The following is a 17,306-nucleotide window of genomic DNA, read 5'->3' as shown; positions in this document are numbered from 1 at the left end:
CAATCAAGATCAGCTTTGTTAAAAGCTGAAGTGAAGAAAAAGAAGACTGAGCCAGAAGAAGAGATGGAAAGAAAAGGAAATCTGCTGGGAGGGGAGAGGTCGGAGACCACCTTTGCTCACTCAGCAGTTATCCCTGGGCCTGGACTTAGTGGCAGCCCTCAGATTCCTAGGGACCAGCTCAGAGGAGTGTGGCACCTAGGACGTAGGCTCACGTTCCCAGGAGATGCGCCTGTATTCCCCAGGCGGCCTGACCCTGTGGTCCAAGCCTACAGCAAATGATTTTGCTGGTCTGAACTACACAGGTAAGCACTCACCTACTGCTGAGTTTGTTAATTAAACACGTATAAAATGCACCCCAATATTTTCAAAACAACACGTGTTGTTGTTTTGAAATACCAAAGTTTTGATATTTAAACCTAAGCTAGACTAGACATAGGCACACTGCCTCTTGATGCCTCAACTGCATCATGCTTCATTGTTTCAAATCTCTCAGCCAACAAGCAGAGGGGGCAGGCTTTTAAATTTGCAAATACATGATCAGCCAGTACTATCAGCTTTTCTGAATTCACTGCTATAGAAAAAGCTTTGCCCAGCTCTGGCTACAAATTTCCCTGCCATCTTGGTGAGATTTATTGCCTTTTAACACAAGCTTCTGGTATCTCCTGTCAAGCCATAGGTCAGGTGCAAATGAACCATTTCATTCTGGCGTTTCCCAAGTTTTTAAAAATTCAGCCTTCCCCCTAAGATAGGGAATTCTGCTTTAAAAGGGCTTGGGAAGAGAATAAATAGAATAAATATTGACCATTCACCAGAAACCATTTGGAACCTGAAGTCAAGATGTGGTTACTGTACCTACCTTCTAGAAAACGTATGACTGCATCTCTTGGCTACACCTCCATCTGTACCTACAGAAACCACTCTGCTACTTTCCCTGAGAAAAACTACCTGGTTTAGACAAATACCTCATCTGTTTCTGTCCTGGGCAATTTGTTCATAGCTAGGCAGTTTTTGGTGTTGAAGAGACCGTAGGCAGTTGTGAGTATGTGGAATGGCAAATTCGGGGTTCTCCACCCTGGCTGTACAGAAGCAGCACCTGTGAAGCTGTTAAATGACTCACAGTGGTTAATTTTATGTGTCAACTTGGTTCTGCCCAGATATTTGGTTGAATATTATACTATACTCTCTCTCTATATATACCCATCCTATTGGTTTCTGCAGAGAGTGCTGATGAATACAACATCTATATCTCAGCCGTTTCTTGTCATTCTGGTGCGGTTGTCCTGTGGTGCGCCAGAGGACTGTTCTTTTTAGAACATTTCTGGTGAGGTGCATGTGACTGGTGTTGAGGACCCTTCCACATAAAATCGGTCCTGGCCCAGTCCTATCACTGTCATTTGAGTCCTGACTCTGACACTACCTGGCTGAATTACCTTAGACACAGAATTCTAAAACTTCCCGAGCCTCGGTGTTCTTATCTAGAAGGGACCTCAGCTTGCTGTGACATCAGATGAAACGAGGGATGGAAAGGTAGGTGAGAGTGAATGGGTGTGTCGTATGCCTGGTACTGTGGTCATGTCCATGAGTGGAAAACACGGGGCTCTGTAAGCGGTGGAGGGGGCTTTTTTTCCCTCTCTGGTGCTAACCTTTGGCCTCTCCTCTCAGACAGGCAGCTCAGTGTCTGCCCTTTGCCTAGTGTGGCTGAAAGCCCTGGGTCCGACTGGGTTTCAGTGCAGCGGGGGGGGGGGGGGGGGGGGGGGGGAGGGTTGGAGTCAGGATGCCGGGGGCAGGGCGGGGGGCGGACCCTGGATATTCAAGAATCAGCTGTTGTAGGGGATTTGGGATCTCCGCCGGGGGACAGGGGGTGGTTGGGGGCTCTGCACTGGGGGACTCTTCTGGGACTTTGGGTGAAGTCAGAGGTCGCTTCACAAATGTTGGTGAAACAAATTGAAATATTGTGGTCAAATCGAGCCATGTGAGAGACCAGGAGGCACGTATGAGCGATTTTCATGGTCAGCCGAGAGGCGCAGCATCGCCTGGGGTGAGAAGCTGCAGCTCATGCCTGGCTGAAACCGATCCCCCTCCGGCCCGGGCCCCATGGGCAGCCTGCTGGCGGCGGCAGGTTACTTTGCGCAGGCGTCCGACGGCAGGGCCGGGAAGCACGCTCCTAGCTGCAATTTCACACCAGGACATTTGAGAGGGTTATGGGAAACCATTTTTCCCCTACTCTATCATCTCCAGTGAAATGGACTGAGGGCATGTAAAATGCGTGTCGTTTAATTTATGGCAACATAAACAAACCTGAGCAGCCTGGACTGAATGTCAGAGGTGAAGGTGATAGGAGAGAAGCGTGGGCGTGGATAATGCTGTTAACATCCTTTCGCTTCATGTGGCATGGCTCTGGGAGGGATGGCTTCAGCATTTGGGCCATTTGCAACATGCTCTGCTCACATCGAAATTGTAGGAATAGGTGGATTTGTTGACTTCCTGCGTTGTGACAGGGTACTTTTTATAGCTGAAGGAAAGTGCTTCATTGGCAAGGATTGGAGAATAGGAGCTCAGCCTGCATTCCGAAAAGTGTACAGCAGGTATGCGAATTTTTGCCTTATCCAGGAAAATAAAGGGTTCAGTGGCTACTGGTGGAAACCACCTAGTAAGGTCGTGAAATTCTTGATGGTTTTAGGTGTAATCAGTTCATTTCAGCGTATACATATAGGCTGCTCTGGGTAAGGTTCTGTGCTACCCTCTGAACAGGAAAAAAGATGCGTTCATCTAATGTCAGCCCTAAAGGGACTTATATTAAAATGCAGTGATTAATACAGTACAGGAGTTCCACATTTCACTAGTGGAGTAATAACATGTAAACTACTTTAAGACTCAGTCTCCCCATCTGTAAAATGGGTGTGATAGTGGTGATGATATTATGCTGATGATGATTGTAACAAAAACATATTGAGCACTGACTGGCTGCCGGGCTCACAATGAGCTCAGCTGTATGAGCTTTCCATGTATTCCTTATTCAGTCCTCTCAGCAACCTGGCAGAGGAGACTATTATCTCCATTTGTATTTCCTTCATAGGATATAGTGAGGATTAAATGAGTTAGTGTATTCAGAGCACTGAAGACAATGCCTGACATTTGCAAACCACAGTAAATGTTAGCAATAATCATAATAAGTATTACATTATAATTGGTTGCTAGAAACCAGTCCCCAGATAATTGTAATAGTTAATCTAAGACAGGCTATAAGCAAAATGCGATAAGGGTTCAGAATGGGATGAGTAGAGACTCCGTGAGAGAGGTTGTCTTGGAATTGGGCTTTCCAGAAAGGATGTGATCATGACAGTGTGTCCGCAACTGCATGGAGGACGGGGGGCACCAGCAAGGATGTGACCCACACAGCGACTGGGAAGCAGGCTGGTGTAGGACACATGGGGGGGAACTGGGACTAGGCCAGTTGGCCAAGGGCAGAGGAAACCTACAAGTTAAGATTGAAAATGTGTGTCATACGGTGGAGCACCTCAAAGCATTGCGGGAGTTTACACCGAATTGGATAGACAGGGAAGCCACCGAAGATTGTAAGTGGTGAACACCACGGTCAGAGCTGTTTGTGTCTTGCGTACAGTGGCGCTCCAAGAGTTTCCGAGCGAACACATAAAATATTGGCAAAGCCATCGGTCCCGGGGTTTAAAACGAACTCAGAACCAGGCCACAGTTCAAAGTGGTTGTGATTTTGGCTTCAAGGATAGGATTCATTGAGACCTGAAAACTCCCAGAGGCCAGATTTAGCCGGTCTGGCTCCAGCCTCGGTGGCAGTGCCAGTATTATCTGATTTTCAAATGATCCCTCTCATCTTGCTTTTGCCTCTTGCCCTTCTGATAGAGACAGTCAGAGGGAACAGCACAGAGCACCAGCACATAGCACTACACCTGAGACCAAGCCATGTTGGGTGCAATTTGTGTAAAACCTGCCACTGAACGTTGTAGCATTTTCTTCCTGCTTCTTATTACTTCTAAGTGGGACAAAGAGTGATTTGAGGACTGTCAATTCCTTGTGTATTTCTTGTGTGATTTCAACATGTGCACAGAGCTATAAGGCTGAGTCCCAGGGACGCTGTCCTCTAAAAGCTTAGAGTCTCGGGGAGAACCTAAGACTAAGATGTGAGCATGAATAACTGGAAGATAAGGTGAAAAGGAGGTGAGAGCATTTGAGAGCATGCAGACAGTGTGCTGGGGTCGTGGAGGGGGTGCAGGTGATGATGACTTTTCTTTGGAGAAATACAACATCTATCAACCCCCCCTTATTTTGTCCTCTATAATTTAGTACACCATCCACTATGGGCTGTCTGGTATAGACTTGAAGTTAGACCTTGGTTTGAATCTTGGCTCCACCTTTTATGAGCTAAGACTCCTCTGGTAGATTTTTTGAGCTTCACTTTCTACAAATGGTAATGATATTACTTACCTCCATAATTGTCTTTGGGGTACAACAAGGCAACCTATCAGTTAGGATGTGCAGATAATTTTGTCCAAAAGTAGCAGAAAACCCAACCCAAACTGACCAAATGGGGAATTTACTAGCTTGCAACAGAGGCACCTTTGAGTGGAGTGGCTTGAGTGGAACCATCCCGTCCAGGGGCAGGCTCCTTCAGCATCTAGCCGGCCATCTACGGTGGCAGCTCTCCCCAGACCTGCTCCACTTACGCTGTAGCATGGATGCCAACGTCCACAGACTTCATCCATATTCACTTCGGTTGAGCTAATTTAGGCCGGTGCCTGCTTCCAAAGCAGGGACCATCATCACAGGTTCCTGTGTGAATTGCTGGAGGTTGTGAGACCTTATGTCAGTCACTTAATCCCTCCGTGCCTGAGTTCCTTTATCTGTCAAATGGACTTGATCATAGTGCTTACCTCGTAGGGTGGTGTTAGAATTTAATGAATGACGGTTACCTTAGATTGGTGTTCTGTTTGTTTTCCCCCACATCATCTGCACCAACTTACTGGTGGTAGTGGGGGAGCTAGGTTCAAACCTATGCAGCCTGGTTCTAGAGCCCATATTTTTACTACACTACACTGAGAACCAGCATTCAACATTTGCTCCCTAGATTATCAGTGTTCAGCACAGGGTCAGGCACAGAGACTTAGCACTCCATAAATAGCAGTTATCATTAGGAATGTTGTTTTGAAAAGACCAATTTGTAATCATGAAATACCCTTCCTCGGTTTCTCTCCAGCCTGAGGACGTGTAGACAAATCCATGGGAGGGAAGGAAGCTTTGACTTTCTATCCAAGTCATATGTTTCATAAAGGGACTACCATGTTGTCCCCAAAAGACCTTTTAGGGCACAGCCAAGTTTTTCTTTTTTTTAGAATTTTTTTTTTTTTAAAGATTGATTTATTTACTTGAGAGAGAGAGAGAAGGGGAGAGGGAGAGAGCAGGGTGAGAGAATCTCTAGCAGACTCCCCGCTGAGCGCAGAGCCCGACACGGGGTGTAATCTCACGACCCTGAGATCATGACCTGAGCTGAAACCAAGAGTCAGACGCTTAGCCAACTGAACCACCCAGATGCCCCAGGGGACAGCCAAGTTTTTCAAAGGCTGTGTGTATGTATGTGGTGGCACTGGTCAGGGACAGAGGTAATTTCTTTTAGAATGGGCCACCTCTGGCACCCTGAGCTGTGTTAGCTAATGGTTTCAGTGAAACATCCAGAAATACATGGTACTAGCCTCTGAGAGCATGTGGTGGATGAGGGTCAATTTGATTTTTGTGTTTAGGAGATACTTTGATCTCTTCCTGGGGTGTCAGGAAGGGAGCCTGGAAGACTGAACAGAATGACCAGTGTGTGCCCTGGTGCAGGTGGGAGCAACAAAGAAATACCCTGAAAGAATCTGACCTTATTTTATACAGGGCATCTAATCTAATACAGCAGAAGAAGAATTTTTAAAAAGAGTCCCAAGAGGACTAATAAAATGGCTTTGAATTTCATTACGTTTGAGAGGGGGGCATTAATTCATTTAGCCACAAAATGAGAATTTTCATACCGCTTCTGTTTGGAGCAGCTCTGCAGATAGACTGCACCCAGGAAAGTCCTGGGCTGCCCTTGGATATAGTCTTCCTTGTGAGGAAAGGCAGTTCTTGTCAAATTTCCGAACCTTTACATTTCTGCTCTGTGGGTGAGGATAGCATAGTGAATAAGGGCACCGACCTTGGAGTCAGCTCTCTTGCTTTCAAATTTCAGCTCTGCCATTTACAGGTCTATAACCGTGAGCAAGCTACTCAGTCCTTCCGAGCCTCAGTTCCCTCACCTGTAAAGTGGGAATAAGGAAAGAGGATATCATCATCATAGGACCACTATGAGCAATTAACTTAGTTAATACACGTTAAAGCATTTAGAAGAGTGCTTGAGGATCTTCCTGCTCTTCAGGACTTAGAGTCAGTAGACAAGCACAGAGAAGACTCATCACCCAAGATGTCAGGGCTCTGACATGGCAAAAGGCCCAAGGAAGAAGCAATTGTCGCTGGAATATGTGGGGAAGGCTTCACAGAGGAGGTGAACTTGGATCTTGAAAGATTCACAAGAGGCCGCAGAGGCAGGACTCAGGAATAGCATGCCTGAAAACAGGTCTTGCATGCCTAGAGTGTCTCCAGGGATTAGTGGGCATTTACCAGGGGGTGAGACCAGGGATTTATGGGGTAGGCTGGTGAGGTATGAGGCTGGGAGGTCACTGGGGGCAGGCCGTGAACAGGACTGTTCATTTTGGCAAGACAAGATTGTTCCATTAAATTATGAGTTCTGTGAGCTTTACAGAATTCAATAATTCTTGTCTAGGTTTTTTCTTGGTTAGAGGATTTCAAAATACTTTTGGAGAAAGCTCATTCCATAGCTAAATAGTCACATCTTGGGGTTGACATTGGATCTTTCAGTGGTGGTTGCTCTGGTGACCCTCCCCTCTAGCCCCCTGCCCTACCCGCTGCCACCAGTGGGGAATTCTGTTAAAAGGATTCTGGTTAAAATGATTCTGTCAGAATCAGAAAGAAAATGTCTGCAGTTTGTTACTCTTAAACCTGCTAAATTGTTAAAATCATTGTTACAATTTGATATGTCCATGGAATATGTGATTTTGATTTTGGCAGAATGTGTCATTCTGTTCTTGAAATTAGTCTTGTAAGTTTTTTTATTTGTCAGTTTAACCCTACTGCAGTTTACTGCATAACCCCTACTTGTAAATGGGTGATGTTCTAAAAATTCATTTTTAAGCCCGTTGTTTGGACCACAGATTGCATAGTTCCATAGAAATGACCATATAATTAGTTGTTAGGTCTTTAAGCAAGTTGGCCAGACTTAGTTAACACAAAATGTAGCTGAATAGTAGTTAACATTTATGAAGCCCACAATAAAATTGCAATAGTAAAAGCTTTTGTTTTGAAAAAAATAAGAAGACAGTAGTTTTGAATAGAAACTTTACATTTCTATTTTATTTAAAACATATATCAGCCTTCCTAGATTGCTAGTCTATAATATCCCCGACGGTTTATAAGGCACCTTTGGATACATTATCTTATTAGAACCTCACAACCAGTCCATGAGGTCAGTGCAGATAAGGAAATTGCAGTACAGAGAAGCAAACTGGCTTGTCTGAGAACATACAACTTTTGTCAAAACTCTCTTTTTGGAAAATAAAGGTACAATATAAACAGGTGATGAAGGAAAGTTAGCTTCACAATGTCAATTGCATAGAAATCTTGCCGTATTTTGATTAGAGATTTTGGAGGAGATGCTGGTTATAAGACGACAAGATCTTGCAACTACTTATCTAGTCCAGTTAATATTTATTGAACTCCTACTAACCAGTCCTGTTTGGTTTTTTTGGTAGGGGGCGGATGGTAGAGAATCACAGGTATTTAAGGCATGGCTTTTGGTCTTTATTAGTTGTAGTGGTAAAAATTGTAGAGTGGAAGGTCTCTTATCCAATGCAGTTGGGGCCGGGAGTCTGTTGGTCAATCCAAAATCATGGTTTAAGGTAATAACGAGAGCAAAAAAATACATGTTTTCAATAACAAATATTGTCGTGTCTTTCTAAATAAACCAATTTACCCAAAACAAGTCAACGCCTTTGAAAAAGGTTATAGAAAAAGCAAGTCGTTTAATAGTAGAATGAATCTATCTTGCTATTTCTGGAGCACAGGAATAAAAGTGAGAAAATGGTAGGCTGAGTGTATGTGACAAGGAAACAGTCCCCTCCTAATATTGAGCAACTTCCTCAGGCTGTGGTGGCAACTTTTCCAAGATGTATTATTCTGTGAGTTTTAATTTGCATGAATACTCCTTAAAATCAGAGAGCCTGCCTTATTTTTTGTATTCTATGGCAGTTAATTCTGTGCTGAGTACCTAGTGCTGGATAAATGTTTGATGACTGAATGAAAGAATAATTTAACACAATATTAGTTATGTTAGTAGAATAATAACCTGAACCAGAGGCCCAAAGAGTCAGCTCTTCTTTCATGTTTAACTGTCTCCCAGAGACAACCTTAGGCCTTGGGAGATGAATCTGCTTTGGCTGATTTTTCAAATGACATGGCCAGCTTTCTTAAAAATGGATTTCCTTTCCATTATGCTTATTTTGTTATGATCCTTGGCTGTCTTCCTACACTTATGACAGATCTTCATGGAGCAAATACCTTCTGCCACAGGGACATGTACCAAGAAGAAGAGAAGTAGAATTTTACCCCCTGCCATATTTTCTTTTTTTAATTTTGAGGATTCTAAAAGGGATGGTAGGACACTTTCATCTTACCCCCAGGTTTTTCCTGGAATTTATTTTTGCCTTCTGTGATGCATTTAAACTTTATCGTTCCTAGTGTATTTATTTGTAAAATGGATTTAATTCTGTTCTTGTAAAGCCCTTAGAAAGGTCTGTTGGGCACACAGGGGTACACAATGCTTAAGAATGATGTTAAAGTTTTAAAAAGAGATTTATTTGACCCCGAGGCCAAATGGCACAGCCTGCAAATGTGATAAATCTAGCAAATAAACAAACAAATAAATAAATAAACATAAATGCCTTTGAGGAGGCAACAAGCCAATAGGCAGCTTCGCAGTTGGCATTTACTTTTACAAGAGCACTTGTTAATCCCACGTGCTCAGGACAGTTATAAAGGTTGCATTTCCTCCCCAGACCTTAGCTCCCCCGGGTGCACGGAGTGGAACACTTTATTTGAGACTGGAGTCGTGAACGGACTCCCTGCAAGGTGATGACTTCATGTATATTGATATTGCCAGTAGGGGTTTATTTTCTTTCTTGCAAGGCTGTGATCCTTTGAAGTCAGGAACCACGAGGAGCACAGCTCTTTGCTCAGAGCTTTATGCATAGAATGTGTTCAAGAGACAGTCGTTAAATGAATGAATGAAGAATGCCCTGTTCACGGCCGTATCTCCAGCACCAAGCACTGGGAAGCCATCAAGAAATATTTGTCAGATGAACGAATAAGTGAATGAAAGGTGCAAATCACAGTTTTAGCTGATGTTTCTATCTTCAGGACTCTAGCAGATCAGAAGCAAGGCAATATCCAAGTCTTTTCCATTGCTAGAATGGCATATTGCCATCATCTGAAAAAGTCAGTGTCAGAACTTACCTCGGTGACATACCAGATTGTAGGACAGGGAGGAGAGAAAGACTAGACAAAGAGAGGAGAGAGAATCAGGCACAAATGCCAAACATACCTGTCTATCATTCGTCTATGTATCATCTGTCGATACAGATACACACACATACATAAAACCAGCTGTTGACATGTATTGATCAGTGTGGAAAACTTTACCATCTACCATCTATTTCTATCTCCACCTATTTATATATAAATATCGTCTGGGCCTTTCTTCTGAGTGCAAGACCCACAGCTCAACTGCTGGTGGACATTTCTACTTGAATGCCCACTGACAGCCTAAATTCTGTCATTTGTCCTTCAGGACAGAGCAGTGGGCCATCACTGCAGGCAGCTGTATCCATCTCAGGATGCGCCATAGATAAGGTCTCTGTCTCAGTGAGCCCCTCCCACTGTTTTACATGGGAATATTCTACGGGTTCCTTCACTGGCGTGTTGCAGATTATCTGTGTAAAGCCTACGCTCACCACTGGTTCTCCTGCTCAAAAACTTTCAGCGGCTCTTCATTATTTATAAGGTAAAATTCAAATGCCTTAGTCTTATTTTCAAGGAACTTTATAACCTGCCCTTGGAGCTCTCTCTTAGGACTCTATTTATAAGCGCCCCCTCCTTTTCCAGCCCCACTGGTACTAACTTATTCTAGTGAAATGGCTGTTCATCTCCTTTTCCCCTCAGTGACCCTCCCTGAGCACCCTGCTAGGTACCAAGCACTCGGTAACATCTCGTGTGTTTCTTCACCTGTTTGCTGGACACAGGAAGGCCGTCTCTGCCTCCTCCCAGCTGAGCCAAATCCTAACCACGCTTTCGGGCCTGTCTCCCATCCGTCTTTCTCCAAGGAGCCCGCCTTCACAGTCCCAGCCTCGTCCTCCTTCCCCTATTTGAGCTAGTCGCTTACTATTTTGTATTGACATACTTTTTTTTTAAAAGATTTTATTTGTTTACTTGACAGAGAGAGACGCAGCGAGAGAGGGAACACAAGCAGGGGGAGTGGGAGAGGGAGAAGCAGGCTTCCCGTGGAGCGGGGAGCCCGATGCGGGGCTCGATCCCAGGACCCCGGGACCATGACCTGAGCCGAAGGCAGATGCTCAACGACTGAGCCCCCCAGGCGCCCCTGTATTGATATATGTTTTAATGTTTATCTTGTCCCCCTAACTGCATTGTGATTGCATTGTCTGCTCCCATGAGGGAAGACTTCCATCACAGCCTCTGTGTGTGTGTGTGTGTGTGTGTGTGTGTGTGTGTGCGTGTGTGCGTGTGTATTGCTTGCTGAAGGCACTCATTAACGGTGGGTCAATTGATTGTGTAACTACTTTCAACATTTTGAACCTCTTATTATTTTCTAAATTTGTACCACTTTAACAAATGTGTCTCCGAGGCACACATTATTTACTAAATAATCACACTAAAATTTCTCATACTAAAATTTCAATTATCAATATTAATGTACACACCATTTTAAACATGGGCATGTAAATATGAATTTGCCCTTTTCACTCTATTTACCAACATTTTTTTTCCTGGAATGTTGGTAGAAAAGTAGGCTTATCACACTCATTATTCTACTTTGTGAGCTCGAAAGGATTGAAGAAGGGTCTACCTAGGGCTAAAACTTTCCCTTGTTTCTTGTGGAACAGTTCAAGAGTCATAAGGAAAGATTGCATTTCTCAGGAGTCTAGTCACTTCTCCACCAGGGACCAACTCCGCCACCTTGAACTTCACTGTCCTCACATATACAAAGAGGGAAGATACCAGCTGGGCCTGAGGTCATGTAATGCTCGGGAAAGTGTTTGGAGAACTATAAAGTTCTATCTAAATGTTAGGTCTTATCATTGTCACCATCCTGTGACTAACATCTCCATCGTTTTCTCGCCTCGGCCACCGTGGGCCCTCAACACAGGCATCGAGATGGGAAATGCTATTGGAGCTGGTGAGTTCTTCTAGGAAGGACCAATCTACCATTTTCCAAATGTGAATGGTCCACAGGCTATACCTTCTTCCGTACTTGGGCGACTTCGGAGGAAACGGAGTCGGGTAGGCCATTTTCCTCCCTTGCAGCACTGGGATCCCTTCCAGTTTTTCTGAGTTCTGTTCCCTCTGCTGCAGCGGGTCTTTTGGAGTTCAGAACGTCTCTTGGGAATGGACAGGGAGTTTTAGCTTAACATCATGAGCAGGTGGCCCTGAATATAGTATTTTGTTGAACCTAAATAAACATCGATTGTAAAACACACCATTATTTCAAAAATCCCCAAGAAAGGAAAAGCTAACAATTTTCAAGTATGACACGCCATTGATTACAGACACATTCCTATTTCAGAGTTGTTGAAATGTGAAAACTGAGTGTCTGGGAATTAGTCACATGCAGTGGGGCCGTTGCTACAACAGTCTGTTTTGAATCTTCTAAGCCCCAGCCAGTGTGGGTCCTGGGATCTCCCTTCTCCCTGCTCCCTCCCCCTGCCCCAGCCTCCTCGGGCTAAGCCCTCCTATGCTGAGTTGCAACTGGCTGACCTCCCAGGCTTTTTGTTCTGTGTCCTAAAAGGGCAGTGGGGTGAGGAGCTGTGTGGGCAGAGGTTCAGGAGAGGCAATGCCACCCCCTCAGTCCCCTTGTTGCTATGTTAAATCAGTATGGTAAGAAGTTGGCCCAGCGGCAGACCCTTCCAGTTCAGAGGAGGCACATCGCTGGGCTTATATGTTCTCTTATCCAGAGGCACTAGGGGATCAAGTTCCCACTTGAAGTTTTTTCCAGCCCTGAGTGGCTCCTATTTGCTAAGGGTTCATCTTGTGATACGGACCTGCCAAAGTGACAAGTAACCTGATGCACTAGCCCTGGGCTCAGAGCAAAGTGGTTTTCTTTTTTCTCCAAGACAGAAGCAAGGGCTGGAGGTGAGCAGAAGGTTCAAAGCTATTTGCAGCAAAAGGCACAGTCCCTGCCTTTGCATGTGCGGGGTGGGGGCGGGGGCGGGGGTGGTCACCCACATTCTCACGTGTCACTGCCAACTGTAGATGCTTCAGCACCTCTTTTCCTTCAAATGTCTTAGGTTTCAGAGAGAGGTAACCAGACCCTTCACATTTGTTACAGTGATGCTGTTGTTTCAGGTCCTGCTCCTTGACCTTATGCATCACCTGCTCCTCTTGAGATGCTGTCACCCTGTGGGGTGAGACAGCCACTATCCAGAGTTTGCTGACAATATTGGGAATGATGTGTAGCTCTAACTCATGTTATCAATTAATGTGGATCTTTGGGTAGGTTTCGACGGCCAAGTAGGTCATTCTAGAGCCACTAAACCCATTCTAGAAAGGGTTTAACTTCTTTCATTTGTATAATGAATTAGAAGGTTCTGTGGCTATTGACTCTGCCCCTGAAAGTTTGTGGAATCTCTCCACAGACTTTCTGTCTGCGGTAGAAGTTTGCTGTCTAAGCACTTAAGAAGAGAGGCTTTTCAGTGGCTTCCCAGCCCTGCCTTAATAAGCCCAAACTCCCTAGCATAACCCTCACTGCTGTACTAGTCAGGACTCTCGGCTCCAACTGGCTCGAGGGAAATCGGTTCATGACTCATGCAACTGAGAAGTCCAAGGGTGGATCTAGAGCTTCAGACAGAGGTGGACCCAGGGGCCCAATCCATGCCTTCTGGGCCCCATGTCTGACTTGTCATCTCCTGGCTTCAGGTCCCTCATTATCCTGGCTTCACGTTTCAGGCATGCTCTTTCCAGATGGTGGGGAAATGGCTGCCCACATCCAAATTGATATCCTTTCAACCTAGGAAGAAAGAGGCACTTCTTTTTTTCTGATATCGTTGTATGAATCCAGGGAAGCCCCGATTGACCCTGCTTGGATCTTGTGTCCAGCCCCGGCACAGTCATTAATGGCAGCTCTGATGAGCTCCACCTCGGCCATGTGCCTGCCCCACCACTGTGGGCGCCTGGACACAGTGATGACAGCCCCATGGGGACCACACGCAGTGGAAGAGGAGCAGCTGTCTAAAGTAGCATTGGCGGTGGACAGACAACACCATATGGCTTCTATAAAGGTCCTGTATGGTTTAGCCCCTTCTATCTGTCCAGCGCCTCCTAAGATTTCTGTATAGACTCTTACCTACCAATCATATTGGACTATTTCCTTTGATGAAAATCTGACTTCAGCTTAACAACTTATTTTTTTTTTTACCCTCAGCATTCCCTGGACCTTTTTCTTCCCCTTCTATACTTGTCAAAATTCTTCTCAGTCTTCAAGGTTTAATTAAAATGTTACTTCCTTCAAAATTTTGTCCTATATCTCCAGTCCTTCCACATTGCAGTCAAAGGATTTGGGGGACAGCACATTTATGGAGTTTGCTATTCTTCCCTTTCTTTGCACCTGCTTACGTGTCTGCCCCAGAAATGCAAAGATCAACCTAACTATTTAGTATTCTTCCAGTGTCACAAGAGAGATAGACAATAAAAATTTGTTGGATAGAGAAATGTTCTCTTGAGATCTTTTTTGAGAGGATCTTATGTATTGGACCTACCCAAATACACAAGCACATACTCTGTCGTTGTAAACACAGAGCACTTTTGTATATTTCCAGCAGCACTCTGGGAATGACATTGTTATTTTAGTTACAAGTATACTGTCTTACCTGGTGACTTTTCTATCTCAGATTAAGGAGCAGAATGAGCTGGGAATGGGATCATGGAAGAAAATCTGTAAGTCAAAAAAACTGGGTGCGTGATAGGATTGAATTGCATCATCTCTGGGAAAAGAGCAAAAGCTAGGGGAGGTACCTGGGTATAATGGGTAAGAAACCTCAAGGTTTGGGGCCAGGTCCCACTGCTTGTTAGCTGTGTGATCTGGGGCAAGTTAATGTCTCTGAGCCTCAGTGTCTTTGTAAAATAGAGACAATAGAGTTTTCATGTGGCAGGATGATTGTGAAAACAAAACAAGATAATGCACGCAGAGTGCTTAACATAGCACCTGGCTTCTAGTAGGTGCTGCCCCTGCCATCCCCCAACACACACACACACACACACACACACACACACAGACACACAGACACACAGACACACACACACAGACACACACACAGACACACACACACACAGACAGACAGACAGACACACACACACACACAGACACACAGACAGACAGACAGACACACACACAGACACACACACACACACAGACACACAGACACACACACACAGACACACACACAGACACACACACACAGACAGACAGACAGACACACACACACACAGACAGACAGACAGACAGACACACACACAGACACACAGACAGACAGACACACACACACAGACACACACACACACACACAGACACACAGACAGACAGACACACACACACACACAGACAGACAGACACACACACACAGACACACACACACAGACACACACACACACAGACAGACAGACAGACACACACACACACAGACACACAGACAGACACACAGACACACACACAGACACACACACACACACAAACACACACACACACACACACATGCTGTGGTGCAAATAATTGCATGATTTTTCTTCAGAGTGACCAGCCACGTTGGGTAGGTCAGTATTGGGAATGCATTAAAGAATGCTCTCTCTCTGCTCTGACTGTGGTTATCTGGCTAATATTGTCACTATCTAATGAGCAGAATGATGAATGCTCTGAAAGGCCGGAATATGTGGATGGCGGGAGCCAACAGTCACCTCTGTTGAGGGCTGTTGTGGTGGCGGTGGCAGCAGCAATGGATGATGGGTTTTTATTTCCACGCCATCTGAAATGTGCAGTTAGCCTGGAGAGACAAGAGAGCTGAACCCCGCTTTGTCCAGATGACACCTGGTGTGAGGGGAACCCCCATCTCTGGCTGAAGCATCTGCATGTTGAGGGAAGGAGACTAAATCATTTTCTGGGTTAACTCTGTGCTTATTTGTAATAACCTAACTGTAGGCTCTACAGGAAAGGAACCCCAGGAAATGATCCACTGCTGGAATGATGACAACTCCAGGAACTTTCTCTGATTCTTATCACCCCTCCTATCTTACCCATCATCCTACGTATTCAAAAGTTTTTGTATTTGTATAGAAGAGCAACGATGCTTCACCCAGACCAATGCACATCACATCAGAGAGGAAGACACATGTGTGATTCATTTGGTTAAGCCTCAAGTCTCAGGACTTACCTAAAGATCCAGGAATGTGGTGAGGTAAGTTTTGGAAGTGTCTGAGGTGGTGCGGTGATTATCGATTGGCAGGCTCAGCTCTTCCACTAATTGGCCACGGGCTTGCATTTATAAACTGTGACCCACTGTGTTAATAATCAGTTGGAGTCTTCTAGGATGCAGAGGAAGGTACATGGCTTTCCTAGTAAATGGACGATCAGGGGCATGCTTACACCCTGTGTGGCAGTCCTGGGTGCTGAAGGGAGGCCGTCAGGAGCGAATGCTTTCCTGAACCATGGAGTTTCAGGATGGAGTCAGGGCTGGGGGACTTTAAAGGTTGTCTATGCAAACCTGGTCATTTTACTGATAGAGATCCAAAGAAGCAATACTTTCTGTCCAGAGCTCTCCAAACGTTTAGTTTCTCTCTTCACTTTAGGATTTATCACGTTGCATTGTGATTGCTTACATGTCTGTCTTCCTACATCAGTTTAGACTCTTTCAGCAGAAAGTAACAGAAAACTCAACTCCAACTACTTTAAACAAAAAGGGGACTTTATTGGCTCAGTAACCTAAGAGTTCAGCTGGATCCAGAGGCTTTAACAATGCTCTTGAGATCTATCTAGTCTCTTTCCATTTCTCAGTATTGCCTTTCTTTGAGCTGGCTCCGTTATTCAGGCATGCTTTGCCTGGTGAGGACAAATGGCTGCCAGCAACCCAACAAATTGATGTCCCCAGCTCCAAATCCAGAGGAAAGAAGAAGACACTTCTCTCTGCTAAACTGGCCCACATTGGCTGTGAACCACTCCTGAAAAAATCACGTGGCTCTAATCAGCTGGGCCTGGGGCACGTGCCCTGGAGGTGGGGGTGGGGTCAGTCCTACTTAAACTGCAAGGAGTGAGGGGGAGAGGGAGTGCTAAAAAATATTTAGGGCACCATTATTAGAAAGGAGGAGGAACGGAAGCTGAGCACACTAAGAAAAAATACATAGCCCTGGCACTCCCAACTAGAACGTGAGCTCTTCAGTAGAAAGACAATGCCCACGAATTTGGCTTCTGCCTTGCTTCCTAGGGCTTGCTACCCACGACTGGCAAAGTAGAGACTCATACATGGTGACTAGAGCAAATTGCTAGTTATGGGAAGAACTGTGCTAATTCCTAGTGTGATGCTTTCACACACACTATCTTCCATTGGCACCATGGTGGCTATTGGGAAGGTTTAAAATCACCTATGCTTTTAGCATTTTGTTCCTTCCATTTAAACAACTTATTTAAGGGGCGCCTGGGTGGCTCAGTCAGTTAAGCATCTGCCTTCAGCTCAGGTCATGATCTCAGGGTCCCGGGATCGAGCCCCATATCAGGCTCCCTGCTCAGTGGAGAGCCTGCTTCTTCCTCTGATCCTCCCCCCTCTCATGTTCTCTCTCTCTCTCTCCAATAAATAAATAAAATATATATATATATTTTAAAGATTTTATTTATTTATTGGACAGAGAGAGACACAGCG

The sequence above is a fragment of the Zalophus californianus genome, chromosome 12 (genome assembly GCF_009762305.2).
Source record: "Zalophus californianus isolate mZalCal1 chromosome 12, mZalCal1.pri.v2, whole genome shotgun sequence".
In the NCBI taxonomy this organism is placed as follows: domain Eukaryota; kingdom Metazoa; phylum Chordata; class Mammalia; order Carnivora; family Otariidae; genus Zalophus; species Zalophus californianus.
This window is presented reverse-complemented; position numbering follows the sequence as displayed.